At 44.7% G+C, this 25,974-nt stretch overlaps 1 protein-coding gene and 1 long non-coding RNA gene across 1 annotated transcript; one reads left to right on the plus strand and one right to left on the minus strand.

Moving 5' to 3' along the window:
• The window catches only part of LOC310691375 (vomeronasal type-2 receptor 26-like), a 460,470-nt gene that overhangs the window by 94,516 nt on the left and 339,980 nt on the right, over positions 1-25,974 (plus strand).
• LOC310691495 lies at positions 22,199-22,456 on the minus strand. Its single transcript, XR_014518524.1, has 2 exons — positions 22,366-22,456; positions 22,199-22,280 (listed from the first exon to the last, which is right to left on the minus strand). It is a non-coding gene; the product is annotated as an uncharacterized lncRNA (long non-coding RNA).

Genomic DNA, 25,974 nt, shown 5'->3' on the forward strand with positions numbered 1-25,974 from the left:
ATTGGCTATTAATTGAGATACTATCGATTAATAATTAATCCCTCAACAGTGCTCCGAACTTTATTGATGCACAATAATTGTATACTAGCATTTAATTACAGTTAAGTTATTAATCGAGTGGTGATATTAATACTAATTAAAAAATAATAACAATAATAAAATAAAGTAATAAATAAAATAATTTTGAAATATAAATAAATAATAATAACAATAAATAAATAATTATAATTATAAATAATAAAAATAAAATAATAATAATTAATATTAAAAATATAAATAAATAAATAAAAATTAAATATAATAATAATAATAATAATAATAATAATAATAATAATAAGTGACGAAATAAATAGTAGGCGCATTTTTCTAGTGCACAGAGCAGGCACGGGTGCAGTACCAGCACACACTGCAGCTGTCAACCGTCATAATAATAAACCCAAACCCATTTCGCAGTTCCTTAATGCCTTCAGATCATTCATTGTTGACTATGAACAGCGCTTTCTCTTAGCTATTCTTTAGTTCAATTTGCCTTGCGTTCCTTATTTCCTTGTTTCGCAAACCAGTGGCCAGCCTTTAAACTACCCAGGTGCAGGCCCAAGCCCTCAGACAGGAATGGCGGCTGTGCAAACTAGGTCTCAGGCTTGCTCGCCGACTTTGAGAACTGCACCAGGGCGCCTGCATGGAGACTACCGGCCCGTATCAATAACCCGGTTGCTTCCAGTTCTTCTAGTTCTTTGCAGATTAAGCAGCCCAGGGTCCAGCTTCCAGAATCAGGCACCTCATCAGCCAGTGATGATGAGTCAGAATGGCTTACGCCCTTTCTGGGGAGGCCGCCGCTATTAGCATCTGGCAGTTAGCCCGTATGTCGAGAAGAAGCCATCAGAGGTGTATCGCACTGGAAAGCTGGGCCTTAGAAAGGATTTAAAACGTAAGGTAATTCAATAAAGGGCAATGCCAAAGGCAGTCTTGTAAGTACCCGCACGAGTGTGAGAGATGTGCGGGGGCTCACCCAGCCACAGCGTGTTACAAAGGGAAGCGGCCCTTTTGGGGAGGTCAGGGCTTCCACCACTCTAGTTCCAGACGAGCCCGCACAGCAGGGAACCATCGATAAAGTCCTTTTGGGTCTAGCATTTTCTCCAATTCAGCTTTCTCCTCTCCTCAACCTCTTGTCTATCCATCCGGACGGAAGTGCAGCATCCTATCTTTGGAAGGGTTTCTCAGAGGGTTGCAGATTCCCAGTAGTGGATCCTTAACCGCGAAGGACTCTCCTAATCAGAAGTCAGTAAGGGGAAGGACGCTCGCCTCACCCAACGGGTAGCTACAAAATGTATCATTCCATAACACCTCATACAGGATTTGGCGGCGAGCCGTTTGGCTCGGGTGGCGGTTAGGCATTGGAATAATGTGTTGTGGTGTGTCGAAGTGCTAGGTTTGGCCATCGCCTATGCCTTCAATGTTTTAGGGGTATTCCGTTAAAGGAATCTGGGGGTCGTGTATTCCGTCCGATGCCTGCTTGGCGGGAGGCCTTGGCACGACCCTCGGTGACAACAGGGGTGAGCTTAGAGTCGGATTAGCATCGACAGGCTCCACCTACTGGTGAATAACCCACTTGCTTCGATCCAATGCCTAAGCCAATACCTTTTCATTGCTGTAACCAATAAAGTTGTGGCCTTTTCTTGCCCATTAACCATATATCACGTGTCCTTGTGTCTTTATTTCACCACACGGGGGTCGGGTCCTCGAACCACAAAGACTCTCCTCCCTGAAAGAGAGGGGAGGGGTTGTGGTCGGGAGCCCGAGCTCCGCCTAGCAGGGGGCGTAGCCCCCTGCCTTCAGCTCACCTGGCTGGCGCTCACGCCCCCTCGGTGGCCACCCAACCAGGTGCTGCTGAGGGGGCGTGTTCAGCAGCTTTTTGCTGCAGCGACAGCCTTTCCCCGGCCTCATTTCTTCATCGTCGCCTCTTCGGAAAGTCACCCACCCTCCACTCCCCTTTTAGTTAGGGCTTAGGTTCTTGGCCTTGCTATGGACCTTAGGTTGGTCGCCCCGGTTGCCTGGGGGGCCTGGTAGGAGTTTTTCCCAATTGGCACTAGGCTATTTGGTTTTTTCGCCTACCTCGTAGCAATCGTCACAACTTTTGTGGTATTGGTGGGTAGGTTAGGCATTGGAATAATGTGTTGTGGTGTGTCGAAGTGCTAGGTTTGGCCATCGCCTATGCCTTCAATGTTTTAGGGGTATTCCGTTAAAGGAATCTGGGGGTCGTGTATTCCGTCCGATGCCTGCTTGGCGGGAGGCCTTGGCACGACCCTCGGTGACAACAGGGGTGAGCTTAGAGTCGGATTAGCATCGACAGGCTCCACCTACTGGTGAATAACCCACTTGCTTCGATCCAATGCCTAAGCCAATACCTTTTCATTGCTGTAACCAATAAAGTTGTGGCCTTTTCTTGCCCATTAACCATATATCACGTGTCCTTGTGTCTTTATTTCACCACACGGGGGTCGGGTCCTCGAACCACAATATAAAATCACTCCAAACAGAGCTGGGGGAAAAAGCTCTTTCCACACCCAGACTCCATTAGCCTGAATTCCAGCCTGAGACTTTTCTCTCCTGGAGATACATCATTAGGAAACCTTACTTCTATGGTTGCTTTAGCAAGGACAGAGGAAGGGTGGTGGGGTGGGGGCAGGCTGACCTGGGTGTCACCACTGAGGAGGGTGACAAAATGCTGGGCGGCACTCACCATGGGGCCCGCAGTGCACAAGCCACACATCTCTCCTGGGAGTGACGCGGTGGCTTGGGTGCCCGCAGGCCCTGTATTGCCACAAACGGTCCACCCGCTGCCTCCCCCTCAGCTGTAGGGCGGCTGAGTGGGAGGAGGCAGGCAGTGTCCTTGGAGGCCCCATGGAGTATCCTGCCCCGGCTCACTCCACCGCTGGGAACAGGACACGTGCGCCGCTGCAGGCGCCCAATGGGCTTGCTCTGCCGCTGAGCTTCAGAACAAAGGACAACTCCCTAAAAATGGAGGTTTGCAACTGAAATCAAGATACAGGACCGTATCCCATAAGAACAGTATTCCTGAATAGCACCTCAAATGCAGTGGTGGAGCTTCATGCTCCAGCACCAGGGGGCAGAGATCAGGCAGGGGCAGGGCTGCCGTGCCTCCAAAGGGCATGGCGTGCCACCCACAGGGGCGAGACGTGTGTCCTGGGGCCATGGTACATCGCCTGTGGGAACTGGCAGCCATGATGGCACCCCACCAGAATTGCACTGCCAGGGGTGGGGCATTCCCCCCGCACTCCTCTTCCTCCACCAGTGCTCAAATGTTGTCACATGATATGATTCCTGAAAACAGTGGCAAAATTACAGCAAGCACAAAAATCCGGGATGATGGAATTCCAAATGGATGTTTTTCTGGAATACATTATCATGGAAATGAGCGCTAAGGTTCCACATGATTACACTAGATTTACAGAAGTAGCTTTTGTGTCATGTGAAAGAGAGATCTCATCAGAGACAGAAACCAGGTGGTAAAGAAACATTGGGAGAGTGGAATGAAAGACTGTTTGAATGCAGCCTTGGAGTGGCACTGTGATGTATTGTGCACTTCACATGGGAGTTGCCCCACTGGTTCCCTGTATGCTTTCCTTCCCCCCTTGTTGACAATGCATCCTCCTCTAGCACCTGCATTCCAGCTGCAAAGGCTGTAAAGCAGGGCTTTTTGTACAAGCAGGAAGGCAGAAGTTGTCACTGTGTCTCTTGAACAGTAATACAAGGCAGAGTCTTCAGGCTTCAAGCTGCTCATTTGCAAATAGGCTGAGGCTTGAGAATTGTCTCTGGAGATGGTGAAGCGTCCCTGAACCTTGGAATTATACCATTGGCTACTTCCTGAAGGAGAACTTATTCTAGCCACCCACTCCAGTCCTTTCCCAGGAGCCTGACGAATCCAGCTGATTTCATAACTATTAAAGGTGAATCCTGAAGCCTTGCAGGAGAGGCGGAGGGAGCCTCCAGGAGCTACAGCACCTCCTCCAGTCTCCACCAACTGAACCTCTGAGTGACAGCCTAAAAAATAGAAGAAAGAGCATCAGGGGATACCTGTGTAGAAAGGTGTGCAAGTTACCAGAGTTTCCAGTAAGAGAAATATTACCTGGGAGAGCTGTCAAGAAGAGAAGGAGGCTTAACCAAAGAATCATGTCTCTTCTGTGTTGCAGATTGTTTGGATCACCTTCTTGACTGGCTCAGTCTTAGCTGGCTGGAGGTGGCAAGACTGAATTGGAAAGGGCAGCTTTTAAGGCAGTAATGTTGTTCAACTGATTTGCATGTGCTTCATATAATTACCTCCTTCCCTCTTAATTTACAATTCTTTCCCAGCTAAAGGGCCACAGAGAAGAAGAGGAGCAATTTGCATGTAGAGGTGCTGTGTCCCCATAGCCCTGCACGTCACGGCTGACCAAAAGACCACTCAAGACTACAGTGTATGGTTCAAATTAGGCGACAACTTTATTGAATGCAACTGTAAGGGGCCTGACTGCTGGTTGATCGGCACAGGGGTCAAACCAATGTTGAGGAGGCCATATTACATACATCAGGTGCCTCTTCACAAGAACCACCAACTCAAGAAGTGCTATGGTCCTACCCCCCCCCCCATATATCCAGAAATGCATTTATCTGGGGACAGCTTGCATCATTATGGTAAAAAAAGACATATAGAAACACATTATTTTAAGAGGGAACACTTTGTATATTGGTGAAATTGCATACATAAATGTATAGAGGGGAGAAAAATTACACCAAGATGCTGACAAGCTTTCATGAGGACAAATAAAATATTGCAAAACCAGTAGAGAAGCAGCACCAACATTGGTGACTCCTTCTGATGAGATCTCACGAGATCTCGCCGGAACTGGCCACTAAACATAGGTAAGGGTATCTTCGGCTGGGGGCAGGCGGAAGATGGCACAGCAGTAACCCTTCCCATTTCTCCAAAGGAGGTGAAATGGGGTTCACTGCCCCTGTTGCAGCTGACCTAGCTGTGTTTATTATAGCTTGGCAAGAGAGGTTCCTCATATGTATACCTGGATCTGCGGGTGATTTGCGCTCTTTCCCTCCTTCCTCTACCCCCTATTTATATGACTGCCCCACCTCCCAGCAGTTTAAATTGACTAACTGAGGCTGGCTGTGAACCTCCAAAGAATAACACTGAGAGGCAGGCCAGGCCACACAACCTGTAAGTTCCCTGGGGTCTGAAGTGCCGTGCGTGATCCCGCAAAGGGCACTCACCGTGTAAAGTGTGAGTGCTCATTAATAGTATTATTAATAGCTATTGTTAAACATCTTCCCTTCTGATGTCAGCCCTGTTCTGAAAATTTCTGTTTTGTGGTTCTGTGGTGCCCCCTCTGGGAACTCTTTACTAAAGTGAATGCAACAAACGGTTGTTGTCTGAGGTCTAGTGGGATTTGTGTGTCCTGCACAGCAATACAATGTCTTCTGCTTTCATGCTTCTCATGTGCAGATCGATGGAAAATGGAGCTACCATCCGAAACCAAGAATCACATTTGTATTGCAGAGGAATAACAATTGACCTCAGAGCTATTATACCAAAAGGGCCATTCCAATCCTTTGCCAAGTTTCTGCCTGATCCAGGAATTACAGTACCTGTTAATATGAAGCCCAACAGTGGCACAGATCAGCTCCTGGCTTTGCAGAAGTTTGACGACACAAGAGGGGACAATATTAATACAGGCTCATAATAGGGAGATACACTGGGCCACCAAAGTATGGCAAATAGTCTTGGATTTTATTGGTCCGACGTGATCCCCGCTAATTGATTTGCAATCCTCAATTAGCGATTTTATGGCCGCCCGGCACACTTCCGCTCCGCAGCTCTCAGTCACGCCTCAGCAGAGTTTCACACAGCGGTGTAAAACTGTCACGTAGCTTGACTTAGTTTCCAGACAAACACACAGAGTACAGGTTTGTCTATTTACAGTCGTTTATTCAAAACAAATCTCCGGAAAAACCAGGACTGCTTGCAGCCATTATAAGACTGCTCCTTTCCCCTCACAACACAGAGTGAGAATAGAGAACTCCTCCCAAACTCCTCCCAATCTCCTCCCAGCTTCGAAAACTGACGTCAGAATGCTGAGGCATCATGGGAACAACTTAACCTGTTAAGTTCCGATCCCAACAAATAGCACTTGTGGAAAATTAAATTTAAAAACCTGGCATGAAGACTGTTTTGTAACTGTTCACTTTCACTGTCTTATGTAAAAATGAAAACAGATGACTTCCCTCACATTATAAAAAGTTTTTGTTTAACATAAATCATTTATCACCTTCTATACGAATGGTAATCTGAGATAAGAAATTATGTTATTTGGATATTATGTTCATGTATTGCCTAAACAGCAGCCTCTGGGTTAGGGTAGGATATTTCAAGCATATGATGTTGCTATATCTTACATGCACAGAACAGAAAACAGAGATTCTGTTTCTGAAAGACTTTCCCCTTTTGTATATAGCCCCAAGATACTTTGTGCTGATTTTCATTTCACATTGTTTTGACATACTTATTTATTGATCGTCATTTATTAGAACCACATTTCTTCATTCAAAATCAGTTTCCTCTTTTTGTACACAGCACCAATTGCTGTGTCTCACTGTGTATTGCCTGGCACAAAAATACACCGCAGAGTCGGCAGCTGCCAGAGTGTTAAGCTGGAGAGAAAACTCGTTCTTGGAAGAATCTGAAGAAATGGATATTCGGCTCTTCAGAGAAGGGGCATACCACTTAGTCCCATCATAGGGGTGTATTGCTGTAATCCATTCTAGACCTTTTCCAGCAGCTTGACGGAACCAGTGCCAGACAGAAGACTGAGTGGAGATGGAGAAACCTGTGACTTTACAGAGCAGGCCGAGGTCCTCTCCTGGTCTCACCATTCCTGGCCCAGATGATACAAGTTGAACATCTGAGAAGACCCCTTGGAAACAGAGAAGATTTCAATGAGTGTTTGAACATCACATAATCACCACTTGAAATACACTAATATTTTGAACTTCCCACAGACTTTGCACTTACCTTTTGTAATGGCCACCAAAGACAACAAGAACCACAAGAACTTCATGGTATTAAGAAAGTAATGTGCTAGAGAGGTAGGAAAGAGGAGGCTTTGGGTCAGGGAGAAAAGGAACAATTTATATTGAAGGAGATAAAACCTGCTCCAAGAATCTCACAGTCTCCATGAGGAATTTGCATGAGCCCTTCCTCCAGCAATGTGCCATATATAAAAGAGCTGGTAAAATTTAGGTTGGTGTCAGGGTGAGCTCCTGCCTGCCTCCTATGGTATCATCTCCTAGGAGCCAAGCTCCTTTCAGGCCCCCCCAAATAATATTTGAAGGGGATGCCCCCCAAGTGGATGCATACCCTGCAAGTCAAGTGGCTCTCTCTCTCACCTTCCCACCAAGATTGAGGGTGCCAACAAGCAAGATGAGTGCAAGTGATGTCAGCATGCTGCACAATGTACTGATGTCATGCACACGCATTGTGCGCCATACACATGCTGTGCTCCCTCGTGGTGCACACGCTGCATGAGCTGCATGATTAAAGTGAGCATGTTGTACAGCATGCATGCATGGCTGATTCAGATTTGGGGGGGGGGGCTGGCCCCCTGCTTGAAAACTTGGGGGCCCTCAGCCCTTCACTCCCCCCCCATGGTATCTATGTTTTCAATGCTCTCTGCTTGGAGCAGCCAAGGGTTTCCTGCTGTTTGGCTCCACAAGGGGTAACAGCAGCAGCAGCGTGGAAGGGGAGACTAAAGAGAGAGGAAGTTCTCTTTTATCCACCTCCCAGCTCTGCTTCTATTCCTGGAAAACCTGTGCCACTCAAGAGCCACATGCCATTAATCTGCCACCTTTGGTGTTCCTCATGTCCCTGGTGTATTCAGGCACAGGCAGAAGTATTAGAGCATCAAATATAAAATTTCCCTTTATTTGGTAGACGAGTTTCTACCCACACCTTTCTCTCTGTGGTTCTTTCCCCAATTGTATTTCACAATACAATTTTCATAATTTGGGTTATAGAAGGAACCACTCTGTTATGCTCATAGAATCCATATAAGGTGAGGGGCTGTGAGGGAAGGACAATTTTTGCTTCACTTTCACTCACTGTGTATCTTCTTGCACAGTAATACACAGCTGTGTCATCTGTTGTCAGGCTGTTCATTTGCAGATAGAGAAGGCGGTTGGAATTGTCCCTGGAGGTGGTGAAGCGCCCCTTCACTTTATCCAAGTAGTAAATGTAAACTGAATCAGCAGATATATGTGCCACCCTTTCCAAGCCTTTTCCTGGAGCTTGTCTCACCCATACCATAGCATAGCTGATGAAGCTGAACCCAGAGGCTCGACAGGAGAGGCGGAGGGACTCTCCTTGCCTTTTTATGTCTCCTCCAGATTCTTCTAGTTGGACCTCTGATTGGACACCTAGAAAGGAAGAGATCCTAATGAGACATTTTGCACACCATCAATTGCCAGAATATCTAATCCTTCTTCATTTGAAATAATGGATTTACCTCCAAAAATTGCTGTAGAGAAAACAAGCGGAAGTAAAACTATCATTTTCCCTGTCTAGTGCTTGGAGAGGGTTGAGCAAAAAGTATCTCCAGGAACTCAGGGTCTTTTAGCTGAGGAAGATAGGATGGCTGACTGATTTAAAGAGGAAATGATCGCTTAAAATTTGCATCCCTATCAATATAAAAGCATCACTATAAGCTTTTTGCTCCGAAGGTAAGCCTGGGCTTTGAAATGAGCTCATTATATCCTAATGTACAAGTCCAGCAGTTGTTACCACAACAGATTTACATATCCTTCTCAGAAAAAAAGAGAAAAAATGGGCCTTTGCAATTTAAATATCCTGCCTTCTGACAGAATATTGGAGTAGGTTGGGATATCTGTTATTTGTTGCTGCCTTTCTCAAAAATTGGGAAAACTTGTCACCTGTAATATGTGGATTGGCAAATATCAATGCTATGTTTACATAATCCGAACACTTGATCAACATCACTTTATTCTGCACAAATTCCACTATCAGTATCTCTGGAGCATGAATTAGTTTAGTCTACTACTCAGAGTCATCCAACCCAACAGACCCGCTTGGACTTGCTTGCAGATGGAAAGGCAACTCCCAGTCAGATCACACACTATTCCAGATTTTTCTCTGCCATCTGCTAAACAAAGCAATCATTCATTTATTTGTGTGTGTGTGTGTATCTTACATGAAAAGAAATATATATAAAAGAAGTATCTTATGAGGAAAGATCTTGAAAACCATTGAAATGCAAAAAAAAAAAATTATGCTAGATCAAATACATTTGTATAATTTAAATGCATACTTTTGTGCATTCTTTCACAAATATGTATAAAAAATGAGAGGGAACAAACCTGTGATTGTGCTGAAGAAGAATGGAGATTGGAGAGAATTAGGCCACAGTCCATTTCTGGGCAGGAATGGGAGAAGCAATACTGTATGTATCCTATTGAAACACAACTTTCTCAGATGAAGGAACAAAAGGTCACATGCTCAAGCCTTTGGTCCAATTTCCATATCCTGGATTTTATGCTGTCTTTATTTATTGGCTGCATTTGGGTATCAGGACAAGGCCTGGGTCCAGCACAGATGCTGCACTATGTGTGCAAGAAATCTTCCAAAGCAGCTGAAAGTCAAAAAAGTGGTGGTGTTGTTTGCTGTTCCATGCAAAGGACTGCTACTTCTGCATGGTTAGGGTTGCCATATTCCCCAAAGGGAAAATCTGGACAAAGTTATTTGAGGGAACATCTCCCAAAGATAATGACATTTGGGGTCTTTTTCAGGATTTCTAAAGAATTTTTTTTTAAAGGTCCAACTTGCCATACGTCTGGGTTTTTCTGGACATTTTGCCGATTCAGCAAAAATCCACCTGGATGCCATTTTGCAGCCTGATTCCTGGATATGTCTGGGGAAACCTGGACGTATGGCAGCTCTGTGCATGGTGCCACCTGTTTCTGGAGGCATCATGAGAAAAATGAAGTGGAAAATAGTGGACCCAGATATACCATCTGCTGTCCGAACAGTTTTGCATGGTGAAGAACTTCCCATTTCTGAGCCTCTGAAATAGTTTTTCAGTGATTCAGATGACAAGAAGGGAGGCCAAACAACCTCGGGTTCTTTTCACTTTTCCTTGTAATGAAGATCCGTATGTCTGTCATGGTGAGTCCTAGGCACCACACCTTCTTACACAAGAAGATCTGAATGATCTGGTGAAAAACTTCATAATAGCTTTGGGCCACACTGAATCAGCTTACAAGTGCCTGGCTGACAAATTCCCTTGACTCAGCAAAGCAAAAATTACATTGGGAGATTTTGTGGGTCCTCATATCCCCAAGCTGTGTGCTTATTTTCACAAGCCAAGAGGGAACAGCTGTGAGCAAAGGAGGGTTTTTGTCTAGCTTGATAATCACTGTGTCGTTTGCACAGCAATACACAGCTATGTCCTCAGCTTTAAGATTATTCATTTGCAGAAAGAGGAGGCTGTTGGACTTATCTCTGGAGATGGTGAATCATGCCCTCACTTTATCTGAGTAGTGAATGTCAGTAGAACATCCATATGCCACCCATTCCATGTCTTTTCCTGGCACGTGTCTCATCCAGGTCATGCCATGGCTGCTGAAGGTGAACCTGGAGGCTCTACAGGAGAGTTGAAGGGAGTCTCCAGGCTTTTTGCTGTCTCCTCCAGTCTCTATCAGATGGATGTCTGAATGCACAACTAGCAAGAAAGAGATTTTAATGAGACCTGTTGTTGTTGTTGTTTAGTCATTTAGTCGTGTCCGCCTCTTCGTGACCCCATGGACCAAAGCACACCAGGCGCTTCTGTCTTCGACTGCCTCCCACAGTTTGGTCAAACTCATGCTGGTAGCTTCGAGAACATTATCCAACCATCTTGTCCTCTGTCATCCCCTTCTCCTTGTGCCCTCCATCTTTCCCAACATCAGGGTCTTTTCCAGGGAGTCTTCTCTTCTCATGAGGTGGCCAAAGTATTGGAGCCTCAGCTTCAGGATCTGTCCTTCCAGTGAGCACTCAGGGCTGATTTCCTTAAGAATGGAGAGGTTTGTTCTTCTTGCAGTCCATGGGACTCTCAAGAGTCTCCTCAAGCACCATAATTCAAAAGCATCAATTCTTCGGCAATCAGCCTTCTTTATGATCCAGCTCTCACTTCCATACATCACTACTGGGAAAACCATAGCTTTTACTACACGGACCTTTGTTGGCAAGGTGATGTCTCTACTTTTTAAGATGCTGTCTAGGTTTGTCATTGCAATGAGACCTGCTGTGTACCATTAACTGTCAGAGCATCACAGCCTTCTTTATTGGAAAGGATGGATTTACCTCTTAAAGAGCTGAAAAGAAAACAAGTTGAAGTAAAACAATAATTTTCCCCATCTAAAGTTTGGAAATGTTGAGCAAAATGTGGATTGCAAAATTCAGGGTGCTGTAGCTGAGGTAGTTAGAGCGTCTGAGTGATTAAAAGAGGAAATGAACTCTGAAAAATGGCATATTTATCAAGGTAAAACCACCACTACAGTTGCTGGGCAAACTATGATTCTAAAGGGAAGGAAGACTGGTCTATGTAATGAGCTCCTTATTTCCTTATTGCACTCTCTCTCATATTATTAAAACATTACTCATGATACAATAAGATAAAGGGATCTAATGTAAGAGAAAGAAAAAACTAAAGGAAGGAAAGAAAGAAAGAAAGAAAGAAAGAAAGAAAGAAAGAAAGAAAGAAAGAAAGAAGGAGAAAGAATGTTCCTATTTCAACCTGCCAGTGCTGCTGCTGCCAAGTTCAGGGAGGATGCTGAGCCAGTGCTCCTCTTCAGTGGCGGCAGCTGTGGCAGCTGCGATGGAGCATCCTGTTGCTTTTCCATGGCATCTCCATGGCTGCCGCCTCTAGCCTCCTCTCTCATAGCAGCTGCTGGAGAGGAGGAGGAGATATAGTGGCCACTGAGGCTCAGCTCTGTGTGATACAGTGACTCTGAGGGACAGGCAGAGAGCAGGGCTGCCCTGGAAAGGAAGAAAGAGGGAGCGAAGCGGAGCACAGAGTCTTATTTTCTTTTTAAAAACATGCCTTTTGTTTTTGCCTCTAATCTTGACCCTTTCTTAAATTTATTTATTGGCGTGAGCTTTTCTTTTTGTAAGTCTACCAAGGAATTAAATCAAGATTAAGGGGGTTTCCCGGAGTGGTGGAGGGTGTGTGTGCTGTTTATTGTTGGGGTACAAAAAATGCTCGGGGAGGGGGGACCCAAAAATGGAGAGTCAAGTTGACGGGGAATGAGAAATGTCCCTATTTTCATTTGAGGAATGTTGGAGGGTATGGCTCTAGCAATGGGGTTGCTCTTTTGGGACATGACATATTCCTGGGGATGCACTGATACAAGGCCCTTGTTGCTGGCCTCTCTTCCAGATCCACATGTGCAAGGAATTCAGCCCCACTCAAGCATTCAAAGCAATTGGGGGTGGGGGTTAAAGTATGTAGAGGGAGTACGGATGTCTGTGCAGCCCATGCCCATGCCCTTGGTCTCCACCACCCTCGTGCTTTGGAAACGGGAATTTAAGCAGGTTTGGCTGAACATGTTTATAGCCCTTCCCGTGATCAGGAATGCTACAATATCAGCCAAATAACATTACAAACCTACTTCAGACCTTCCTACTCAATATGGAAAGATAGCTGAACAGGGGGAAGGGATGGAGAATCTTCCATCCTCATTCCATGGATAGTGTTTCAGAACACCTGAAGAGGGTCACTGTGTCTCTCACAACTGGTCCACGATACTGCAAGAGCACAGTTCAAATCCAAAGATTAACAATGGGGCCAGTTTCCAATTAAGGTTTTTGCTTGAACTACCCACTTCATTCGCTGCAACCAGGAACATTTTTTATAATAAGTATGCAAAGGAAAGTTTTTGTCTGAGGTTAGATTTACTTCCTCTCATTGTGCGCCTTGCACAGTAATAAACAGCAGTGTCCTCTGGTTTCAAGTTGTTCATTTGCAAAGACAGCTGGCTGCTTGAATCATCCCGGGAAATGGTGAATCTTCCTTTGACAGAATCTGAGTAGTAAATGGGAGTTGAAGATGTACCTATATAGGCCACCCATTCCAGGCCCTTTCCAGGAGCTTGTCTCGCCCAGCTCATTGCATAGCCTCCGAAGTTGAACCCAGAGGCTTGGCAGGAGAGGTGGAGGGTGTCTCCAGGCCTTTTTACGCCCCCTCCTGATTCTTTGAGCTGGATTTGTGACTGGACACCTGAAAGAAAGACCTACAATTAAACTGTGAGTTCATTATCCACTATAATATAACATTTCTATATAAAAGAAGAACAAATACCTTTGAGTATTACTAAAAGGAAAACACCTGGAAGCCAAGGTGTCATTTTTCCTTCTTTTACTAGGAGAGGTGTTAAGAAGAAAGTGGCATCCCAGGCAGGGACACACAGTGGTTGTTTAAGAGGGCATTACAGGGGCAGGGAATGTATATGGCAGGTTCAAACAGGAAGCTGCCTATGAATTTGCATACCTGTTAGAATAAAAGAGCAGCACAGGCCTTCAGCAACCCAATCTCAATAGCCATATGTGTGACTCCAGGTTATCAAAGAATTGCTGCTGATTTGCTTGGTGAGGAACAGAGTGGGGAAGTTGGCTCAAGGTATTTAAGTAAAACTGAATGGAATCTACGAATGAAATTGCTTGCAGAATCTCTACTCCTGGTGCTTTCATCCAGGACACTCAGTAAAGATAGTTTAATATCCAGCCTTGGGACATAATATTCCAAGAGACTAAGATCAACATCTGCCAACCTGGTCCCCACTGATCATTGTGGACTATAATTCCCATCATCTCCAGCCAACTCATCCTCCTTCCCCAGCCCCCTCAAAACAGAGAGAAGTTTGGCTCATGTTACATTGAATACGCTTCTGCTGGAGAACGTCTGGGAGATGACAAGGAAGTGCCTTGGCTGAATTTTTATCTGTTGTTTTTCATTTTGGTGATTGAATTATCATTTCAAATTGTTTTTACAAACTTAGTCATTTATTGCCTTTAATACCACCTTACATTAGAACTATTGTTCAGTATTGTCAGTGCTTTTCTTCTTCTTCTAAAAAGAATGTTTAGAGGTACTCGCATTTTCCTACTGATATTGAAATACTGCCCCTCAATGAGGCCAAACTTAGATTCACAAAATGTTTAGGGGTATGCGTCCCACCCAGAAAAAGCACTGTGTATTGTTAATATAATAATAATAACTTTATAGTCAATGTACAACCCGGGTACAATGAAAATATATATTGTTCTCCTAAGGCAACAATCCCTTGCAATGTCATCTAGTGCAGTGTTCCCCAACCTTGGGCCTCCAGGTTTTTTTTGGGACTACAATTCCCATCATCCTTGACCACTGGTCTTGCTAGCGAAGGATGATGGGAGTTGTAGTCCAAAAATAGCTGGAGGCCCAAGGTTGGGGAACACTGATCTAGTGGACTCAAGGGACAGCCCATGATATCATGTGCTGTATTCACTACCCTCTGTAGAGACTTTATGTCCGTGCCTGTCAAGCCAGCATACCACACAAGCCAGCATACCACACATAACCAAATGAAAGTTAATATAATAGTTATATAATAGTTATTGCATAATACCTTACTTGGTTATGTCTGCTTTGTGGGTTTCTGATTCATGGTTCTCTGCTGCCCCTCTGGGATCTCTTTACTAAATTGAATGCAGGAAAAAGGATTTTCCCTCCCTGAGGTCTGCTGGGATCTCTCATACTGTTGCCTCTTCCACACTTCCCCGCAGGAAAACCTGCTGTTTACTGTTGAATAGGAGCAAACGTCAATGGGGTTTTCTTCTGTAGAATGATATTTGTGGTAAAAAATGGACTTTCTTTGGGAAAGTGGTGCGGCAAACCAGAATTGCACCCCTTCGTTCTATGCCTAGAAAGCATGGCACATGCAGAAAACATCATAGACCCATTCTTTCTAAGTGCTGGGCAAACAGAAGTGTGGATAAGCCCCATGTCTCTCACACAGTAGTACAAGGCCGTGCTGCTCTCAGGCTGTTCATCTGCAGATGGAAGTTGGAATCACCTTTAGAGGCCCATAACTGCCCTTGCATTGCAGAAGAATAAAAACTGTACCCAGGAGGTGGGATCATAATACCAAATGAGCCATTCCTTTGCCAGGTTATTGCCAGCATCTGCTCGGAAGCAGCTTCTGAGGTTTTTGTACAAGCAGGAAAGCAGAAGTTGTCACTGTGTTTCTTGCACAGTAATACAGGGCAGAGTCCTCAGGCTTCAAGCTGTTCATTTGCAAATAGGCTGAAGTTTGAGAATTGTCTCTGGAGATGGTGAATCGTCCTTGAACCTTGGAAGTATACCACTGGTTACTTCCAGAAGGTTTGCTAACTCCAGCCACCCACTCCAGTCCTTTCCCTGGAGACTGACGAATCCAGTTGATAGCATAATCAGTAAAGGTGAATCCTGAAGCCTTGCAGGAGAGGCAGAGGGAGCCTCCAGGAGCTACAGCACCTCCTCCAGTCTCCACTAACTGAACCTCTGAGTGACAGCCTAAAAAATGGAAGAAAGAGAGTCAGGGGAAAAGTGTGCGGAAAAGTGTGCAAATCCCCAGGATTTCCAGTGAGAGAAATATTACCTGGGAGAACTGTCAAGAAGAGAAGGAGGTTTAACCAAAGAATCATATTAGTTTGGATCACCTTCTTGACTGGCTCAGTCTTAGCTGGCTGGAGGCTGCAGGACTGAATTGGAAAGGGCAGCTTTTAAGGCAGTGAAGTGGTTCAACTGATTTGCATGTGCTTCATATAATAACCTCCTATCCTCTGAACTCTTAATTCATGATTCTTTCCCAGCTAAATGGCCACAGAGAAGAAGGGGAGCAATTTGCCTTTGTTGGCAATGATTTTGGGGTGAGCCTGCCTCATTGGGCACATCTCACCTGGCAGCAGGTGGAGGTGTGTTGTTTTCTGTTGAGAAAGAGTAACCTTTCATCGATGTTCAATATGGACAGTTTGTTCCAGAGCAGCTCCCTCAAGATTGAGTCAAAGGATCCTTTTAGGTCCAGAAACGCTGTACAAAGTTTTTGATTAAGAACACTAGAGTATTTATTTCCTAGGTGGGAAAGTATGATACAATGACACAAGGTGGTTTTGCTCTGGCAAAAGCACACCTCCTCAGGGACTGGTAATGTAGATTGGGACATCCACTGGCTAAGCTTTCCCAGAAGTTGTTTAGCATATAGCTTCCCCAATATGGAGAAGGGGCTTATTGGTCTGTAGTTGGATGGTAATGTGCACTCTCCCTTTTTGTATATTGGAATGGTGATTGCGCTTGTCCATGCCTCTGGCACTGTCCAGACATATCTACCTTTGTGAATAGGTTGGGCAGCAAGAGAGCCCAGCAATCAGGGTCTAGTTTAACAACAGTGAAAATTGTGCCATCTGGGCCAGTGGCTTTCACTTACTTTAACTGGCCTATTAACATTTTTATTTCATCTCATGAAACTGGAGGCTCGGGGGCATTGATTTACATAGAATGATGACAAGCTGTCCCACTGGACAGATCTTCCTGCAAGGCACTTGAAAAGTAAAGGCACCAACCACTAGGTGAAACAGGTGGAGAGGAGAGGTCATTGGTGTTAAATGCCCCAGAAATTAAGGAACATATTTTTTTTTCATTGAGGTTATGGAATAGTGGAGTTGTTCCCATTGTTTGTTGGTAGGTTCGGATCTCTCTCTTTTTTATAAGATGCTACAGCGGCTCCCTCGGCCAATAAAGTGAGATGAGTGCCGCAACCCCAGAATCACCCACTACTGGACCTAATGGTCAGGGGTCCCTTTACTTTTACAGTAAGTTCTTAGTCCTGAAATATTCTAGGGGTAAGGTGGTAGCCTCTTCCTTACAGTGTTGTCAGGAGATATTCCGGATGTGTGCTTTGAGATCTCTGCATTCCTTATCAAACCAGCAACAAAGGGCTCCCTGAATTGTTTTCGCACTTTGAATTGTTATTTTGTAAAGTCATTCAGAGATGTTATTAGGCTTTCAACTGATGCTGCAAAGCACCTGATACTTCTCTGCTCAATTTGCATGTTCAAAAGTGGTTTCCAGAATTGTGGGGAAATCTCTTGAGGAGTCAAACTCTCAGGGGACCAGTACAAATGAAGCAGAGGAGAAAACAATTGTCTTTGTGGAAGAAAACACAAACCAACATACTGTTACACAGCACCCCAATGTCTGAGCGGTGCAAGATTTTAAGGGTTCCAGGCACTCACGAAGGGTCTGTATTTCTTTTTTGAAAATGAGGCACTATAGAGACTATGTTGTCTTTATGATATATGGTGTATTTAAACATATATACAACTTGAGCCTGTGATGGAGGGGCCCACAACATTGACATCTGAAGACGATATTGCTTCTCTCATAACTGTACAGAATCTAATCCATTATCCCAGTTGACGTTTAGCTTCATACATGCATAGGGGAACATGAGAACCTTTCCCCAGGGAACGCTTTTGTTCAGTTTTTGCAGTAACCCCTTTATTATTCTCATTGAATTCTTAATTTCCATTGGGTTTGCAAACTTTTTTATTTATTGTGATTGAATAGAACCAACTATCTTTTCACAGAAATGATAGGTTCCAGAATACATTTTCATTTTCCCTTAACCATGATATTTGGCTGGAGGCACAGAAACATACAGCTGGAATAGACTGACACGGGAATCGAGTCCACCATCGTGATTACCTGCCTACATACAGAAAAGAACATGATAACCTTTACCTAAAAAATGCCTCAGTACTTCTTTAATTTTCTACTTGAATTCTTTTCAATTGTGTTTGCAAAGTAATTTATGCATTCCGATTGAATAGAACCAAATCAGTTTCTTCTTTTTGTTCAGAGTCCCAATTGCTGTGTGTCACTGTGCTATCTCGAGCACAGAAATACACGGCTGAGTCTACAGCTGTCAGGGAGTTCAGTTGGAGGGAGAACTCGTTCTTGGAGTTGTCTGAAGAAATTGTTACACGGCTCTGAAGAGAAGCAGCAAACCATTTTCTCCCATCATAGGGGTATATTCTTGCAACCCACTCTAGACCTTTGCCAGCTCCTCCAATGACAGATGGAATATAAAGTGGCTCTTACAAGCAGAATGATGTAGGCTTTTCCAGGTCTTCCTTATTTGTCACTGAGAATGCCTGGACAGAGAGATGATTTCCCCTCCCCAGCACTTGCTCTTTGGTACATCACTGCTCTGGGCATTTGTTCAGGCATGCCCAGAGCAGTGGGCAAAGGTTCTTTCCCACAAACTTGACTCAGCAGAAATAGGGGTGGCTCCAAATCCTTCCTCTTTATCCTCCCTGTTGGGACTGCATAAATAGAGAGAGAGGGTGAAGCTCCTGAAAGCCCAGAGTATGTGATTGCATAACCTCCAAGATTCCTCAGATGAAAATAAGGACATTCATCACTCCCCACCACCCACAACTGACCCTCCTTGACCCCCTTTTTATTCTCCCCTATGCAGTGCATTTCCTGACAGAAGAACAGCCAGGGCCACCACACAGAAGACCTACTGTCCACTGTCATGAGAATTCCCCTTAATGCCATTTTTATTTTATTCTTTGATAGACTTACAAAAAGAAAAACACAGGCAATAAATAATTTTTTAAAAGTGGCAAGATTAGATGTGGGCACACAATTTTTTTTAAATTAAAAAAGATCAAGACTTTTTATGTTTTTTTTTATTTAAAAAATTCAACTCTTCCCCTCCCCAGTGCAGTTCAAATTGAAAGCTAGGAAATGGTGTCAATTGACTATTCAGATTTATGCTTGAACTATCCAGTTCATTCCCCACAAACAGGAAGAAATGCTAATGAAAGTTTTTTCTGAGCCTACATTCAATTCCTTTCACTATGTCTCTCTTGCACAGTACAGTGGTACCTCTGGATGCAAACGGGATCTGTTCTGGTGCCCCGTTCGCATCCAGAAGTGAATGCAACCTGCGTCCATGCGTCTGCGTGTGTGCGGGTTGCGATTCGCTGCTTCTGCGCATGCGCGTGACATCATTTGGACCGTCTGCGCATGCACGAGCAGCGAAACCCGGAAGTAACACGCTCCATTACTTCCGGGTCGTCGCACCGCACAACCCAAAAATACTTATCCCAAATCTACTTCAACCTGAAGTATAACTGTAATACACAGCTGTGTCCTCAGGTTTAAGGCTGAACGTAGCATTTCCAGATTACTTTATTCCCAGTCCAGGAGGACCACAACATGCTGGTGGCAGAAGCTGCTCCTGAATATCTTCCACTGTAAATAGAATTTTTGAAAGAACAGAAATCTTGAAGGAAGTATGAAGCCCTGTGAGAAAAAGAAAGGAATAGACAGGATGAATTTGCTTTGAATGGGTTTACTGGGTTGGAACAAGATGATCATGGGACAACTCCCAACAGGCTAGAGATGGGCCAAAGAAGAACAGATGTTCCCTGTAGTAACAGCTAATGTTGTTCCCTTGTTTTGTCTGCTCTGTCCTGATAGATTCTGGTTTGTGGTGCTTTGGTGCCCTCTCTGGAAACTTCGCTAATGGAATGCAATGAAGAGTTTTTGTCTAAGGTCTAATGGGAAGTCTCTCACTGTGTCTCTTGCACAGTAATACACGCCTGTGTCCTCAGGTTTAAGGTTGTTCATTTGCAAATACAGCTGGCTGTTTGAATCATCTCTGGAAATGCTGAATCGTCCTTTGACGGAATCCAAGTAGTAAATGGGAATTGAAGCTGTACCTATTGTGGCCACCCATTCCAGTCCCTTTCCTGGAGATTGTCTCACCCAGTTCATCCAATAGCTGCTGAAGGTGAACCCGGAGGCTCGACAGGTAAGGCGGAGGGACTCTCCAGGCTTTTTTGTATCCCCTCCAGACTCTACCAGATGGATCTCCGATTGGATGCCTAGAAAAAAAAGAGATATCAATTAGCTCTTCTGCATATTATTAGCAGTCTGGCTGTCCAACTCTTGTTTATTTGAAAGGATGGATTTACCTCTAAAAACTGCTGAACAGAAAAGAAGCTGAAGCAAAACTATCATTTTTGCCATCTAATGCCAAGAAAGGTTTGAGCAAATTCTGGCCCCACGTATTCAGGGTCCTGTGGCTGAGGAAGGGAGGGTGTCTGATGGATTTAAAGAGGAAGCAACCTCCAGTAATTTGCATATGTAGTAATGTAAAAGCACCACTACAGCTGTTGGGCAAACTATGGTTCTGAAGGCAAGCCTAGTCTATAAAACAAGCTATTATTTTCCAGTGTCCAGTTTAGCAGTTCTTACCACAGTAGGTTTGTATATTCCCCTCAGGATAAAAGAGCAAAATGAGGCTTGGGTAATTAGGTTGCCATCTTCCTTTTTTCTTTTCTTTTCATCTTACTTAAAGATGGGGAAATAATGTTATTGGCATCTGGAAATAATAGAATGAATAAAAACTGACACCACTTGAAATAACAATCATCTTGACCAAAAATATGGTTTCAAAGCTTCACTTACAGAACTTTCATAGAAATCATAGAATTGTAGCTTGTTCCAAAATAGACAGAAAACAATGTTACATGAAATAGTTGCATAAAAACATGTGTTGTCCAACCACAAGTTCAGCGTCTTAGTAATATAAAATCACTCCAAACAGAGCTGGGGGAAAAAGCTCTTTCCACACCCAAACTCTATTAACCTAAATTCTAGCCTGAGGCTTTTCTCTCCTGGAGATACATCATTAGGAAACCTTACTTCTATGGTGGCTTGAGCAAGGGCAGAGGAAAGGCGGTGTGGGGGGGGCAGGTCGCCCCGGGTGTCAACACTGAGGGGGGTGACAAAATGCCGGTCGGCACTCACCGTGGGGCCTGCAATGCACAAGCCACATGTCTCTCCTGGGAGTGACGTGGTGGCTTGGGTGCCTGCAGGCTCCGTATTGCCACAAACGGTCCACCTGCTGCCTCCCCCTCAGCTGTAGGGCAGCTGAGTGGGAGGAGGCAGTCAGTGTCCTCAGAGGCCCATTGGAATATCCTGCCCCGGCTTGCACCACCACTGGGCACAGGACACACACACCGCTGCAGGCGCCCAATGCTCTTGCTCTGCCGCTGAGCTTCAGAACAAAGGACAACTCCCTAAAAATGGAGGTTTGCAACTGAAATCAAGATACAGGACCGTATCCCATAAGAACTGTATTCCTGAATAGCACCTCAAATGCAGTGGGGGAGTTTCATGCTCCAGCGCCGGGGGGCAGAGATCAGGCGGGGACAGGCCTGGCGCGCATACAAAGGGCATAGCGTGCCACCCGCAGGGGCGAGACAAGCGTCCTGGGGCCGTGGTATACCACCTGTGGGGACTTGGCAGCCGTGATGGCACCCCACCAGAATTGCGCTGCCAGGGGTGGTGCGTTCCCCCCGCACTCCTCTTCCTCCACCAGTGCTTAAATGTTGTCACATGGTGCGATTCCTGAAAGCAGTGGCAAAATTACAGCAAGCACAAAAATCCAGGATGATGGAATTCCAAATGGATGTTTTTCTGGAATACATTATCATGGAAATGAGCGCTAGGGTTCCACAAGATTACACTAGATTTACGGAAGTAGGTTTTGTGTCATGTGAAAGAGAGATCTCACCAGAGACAGAAACCATGTGGTAAGGAAACATTGGGAGAATGGAATGAAAGACTGTTTGAATGCAGCCTTGGAGTGGCACTGTGATGTATTGTGCACTTCACATGGGAGTTGCCCCACTGGATCCCTGTATGCTTTCCTTCCCCCCTTGTTGACAATGCATCCTCCTCTAGCACCTGCATTCCAGCTGCAAATGCCGCAAAGCAGGGCTTTTTGTACAACCAGGAAAGCAGAGGTTGTCACTGTGTCTCTTGAACAATAATACAAGGCAGAGTCCTCAGGCTTCAAGCTGGTCATTTGAAGATAGGCTGAAGTTTGAGGATTGTCTCTGGAGATGGTGAAGCGTCCCTGAACCTTGGAATTATACCATTGGCTACTTCCAGAAGGGCTGCTAACTCCAGCCACCCACTCCAGGCCTTTCCCAGGAGCCTGACGAATCCAGTGGATATCATAACTAGTAAAGGTGAATCCTGAAGCCTTGCAGGAGAGGCGGAGGGAGCCTCCAGGAGCTACAGCACCTCCTCCAGTCTCCACCAACTGAACCTCTGAGTGACAGCCTAAAAAATGGAAGAAAGAGAGTCAGGGGGAAAGTGTGTAGAAAAGTGTGCAAGTTCCCAGAGTTTCCAGTAAGAGAAATATTACCTGGGAGAGCTGTCAAGAAGAGAAGGAGGTTTAACCAAAGAATCATGTTTGTTTGGATCACCTTCTCAACTGGCTCAGTCTTATCTGGCTGGAGGTGGCAAGACTGAATTGGAAAGGGGGACTTCCGGGTTGGTGCGATCTGGAAATGGCGGATTCCCTCCGAGCTCCGGAGGGAATCGGCTCAGCGGTGGATGGGTCTTTGCCGTGCCGGCGACACGGGGACCCTTAAAAACCGCAGGCGCGGAAGCCTGCGGACTGAAGACTCGGCGGGTGCCTTAAGCGCCCCCCCCTGATTCGCAATGAGCCTTTTTAAAGGCTACGGAGGGGATACGGGGGACGGCGCGGCACTGAGAGTCGATCGCTACCGCCGCTGAGCGAAGCCGCGAGCCATAACCGGAGAGCGCTGACTTCCTTCCTTGAAATTTGGATTGAAAAAAGAACCCGTGAGTAATTTGGAACTGAACTTTAAAAACTTTTACCTTCTGAATTTGAGACGACCGGGGGGTGTGCCAAAAGGAAGTCCCCATCCCCCCCCTTGCAGACGATCCAGAGCAACGATATAAGAGCTAAGCTGGAGTGCCCACCCTGTAAAGGGTGAGTTTTAAAAAAAGACAGTAACTTCCAAGATTTGGAAAAGCAAATTTAAGCAGGAGAGTGGAGTGTTGGAAGAGTTTTTGTTTTGTGGTAAACAACCCTCCCTCCCGAGCCCGGGAGCGATCTGCTTTGGAGCCTGTATAGAGGAGCAGAATTTGACAGCTGTCAAAGCTGTCAAATGGACTGTTAATAGTGAAAAAATTGCTACTTAAGACCTCTCCGGATAAAAAGGAGCTACAATTGAACTAAAATTTTGGGAAACAAAGAAACAATAATAGGACAGAGGATTGTTGGAGAAAAGACCATCCAGTAACCAGATTCCCTCTAGGGGGAATTCTGTGGAATTACAATGGCTGTGGGTGGAAAGATACTGAGAGAAATCGAAAGGATGTTTTCACTGGTGGGAACCTTACAGGAGCAGACTACAGCTATGAGTAAACAATTGACGGCCTTGGATTTGGAAACAAGTAGCTCTGCTGAATGTAATGAGGACCTGAATGAGAAAGAACCCACAGCTGAATTTGAAATAACAAACAAAGAAGAGGAGAAGACAAAACAAGAAAGAGAACAAGTTATGTGGGAAAATACTAACCAGAAGCCGATATCTGGAGAACACAAGCAAGGAGACCATTGGATGGAATCTATTTTAAGCCTACGAAAGATACAGAAGACGAAAGTGGAGGCCCTGGGAGTTTATGGAATTCAGGAACTCGAAATAAAGAAATACAATTGGGGCCTCCACATAGACTTTGATCTTGACCATCACCAAGACTCAGGCCTTGTGGAAATTCTTCAGCAGTTGCTTCTAAATATGGGAAGAGACTATGGACTGATTGGATTGAATGTTAATGAAATCTTTCGAGACTCGATGACTGACAAAGAGGACTACCAACAAAACCGGCGGAGAGGGACTGAAATAGATTTGAGAGCCTCGGATGTGCGGAATCCAGGCTAAAAACTGCTACTTTGGACATGTCTTGGGAAAGGACGCAAAGCGGGGATGGGAGGGAGGGAAGTATAAATTTAAACAACACTCAAGACCAGGGGGTTTAGTAATAAGGAAACTACTTAAGAAAAAATGAGAAATCGAGGGAAGAGAATTGGGGTCCAACTTAGGGAAAAATTATTTTTTGTTTTTATAAAAGGACTGATATTAAGACGGAAGAAATGCTAACTTGCTGACATAAACCTGGGAACAGGGATGCAAGGGAGGGGGTGGGGGGAAGTCAAGGACTAGGGTTAGAAAATAAGATTTTCTGGAATTATTCATGTTTGTTGTTTTTTATGTTTGTTTTGGTGTTATGTGTTTTGTTTTTGTCTATATAAAATGTGAAAACCCAATAAAAATTATTAAAAAAAAAAAAAAGACTGAATTGGAAAGGGCAGCTTTTAAGGCAGTGAAGCCTTTCAGCTGATTTGCATGTGCTTCATATAATAACCTCCTTTCCTCTGAACTCTTAATTCATGATTCTTCCCCAGCTAAATGGCCATAGAGAAGAAGAGGTGCAATTTACCTTTGTTGGCAATGATTTTGGGGGTGAGCCTGCCTTATTGGGTGAATCTCACCTGGCAGCAAGTGGAGGTGTGTAGTTTTCAGATGAGAAATAGTAACCTTTCATCAATGCTCAGTATAGACAGTTTGTTCCAGAGCAGCTCCCTCAGGATTGAGTCAAAGGTTTCTTTTAGGTCCAGAAACGCTGTACAAAGTTTTTGCTTAAGAACACTAGAGTATTTATTCACTAGGTGGGAAAGTATGACACAATGATGCAAGGTGGTTTTGCCCTGGCAAAAGCCCACCTTCTCAGGGACTGGTAATGCAAATTGGGACATCCACTGGGTAAGCTTTCCCAGAGGTTGTTTTTGTTTAGCACATAGCTCCCCCACTATGGAGAGGAGGCTTATTGGTCTGTAGTTGGATGGTAATGTGCACTCTCCCTTTTTGTATATGGGAACGGTGATTGCGCTTGTCCATGCCTCTGGGATAAGTCCAGACATATCTACCTTTGTGAATAGATTGGCCAGCAGGAGAGCTCACCAATCAGGGTCTAGTTTAAGAACATTGGGACCTATGCCGTCTGGGCCAGCAGCTTTCACTTACTTTAACTGGCCTATTAATCTTTTTATTTCATCTGATAAAACTGGAGGCCACTCGGGGGCATTAATTTGCATACAGTGATGGCAAGCTGTCCCACTGGAGAGATCTTCCTGTAAGGCACTTGAAAAGCAAAGGCACCAACCACTAGGTGAAATAGGTGGAGAGGAGAGGTCATTGGTGTTACATGCCCCAGAAACTAAGGACCAGAATTCTTTTATTTGAGGTTATGGCATAGTGGAGTCGTTCCCATTGTTTGTTGGTAGGTTCGGATCTCTCTCTTTGTTATAAGACGCTGCATTAAGTTTTTAGACCTCTAATATTCTAGGGGTAGAGTGGTAGCCTCTTCCTTACAGTGTTGTCAGGAGATATTCCAGATGTGTGCTTTGAGATCTCTACATTCCTTATCAAACCAGCAGCAAAGGGCTCCCTGGATTGTTTTCACACTTTGAATTGTTGTTTTGTAAAGTCATTCAGAGATGACCAACATACTGTTACACAGCACCCCAATCTCTGAGTGGTGCAAGATTTCAAGGGTTCCAGGCACTCACGCAGGGTCCATATTTCCTTTGGGAATTGAGGCACTACAGAGGCTATGTTGTCTTTATGATATATAGTTTATTTAAACATATATACAACCTGAGCCTGTGATGGAGGGGCTCACAACATTGACACCTGAAGAGAATATTACTTCTCCCATAACTGTACGGAAACTAATCAATCATACCAGTTGATGTTTAGCTTCATACATGCATAGGGGAACACGAGAACCTTTCCCCAGTGAATGTTTTTGCTCATTTTTGGCATTGAATTCTTAATTTCCATTGGGCTTGCAAACTTATTTATTTATTGTGATGGAATAGAATAAACTATCTTTCACAGAAATGATAGGTTCCAGCATGGAAGATTCTCATACATTTTCA

The sequence above is a fragment of the Podarcis liolepis genome, assembly GCF_965112155.1.
Source record: "Podarcis liolepis genome assembly, chromosome: 13".
NCBI classification, from domain to species: domain Eukaryota; kingdom Metazoa; phylum Chordata; class Lepidosauria; order Squamata; family Lacertidae; genus Podarcis; species Podarcis liolepis.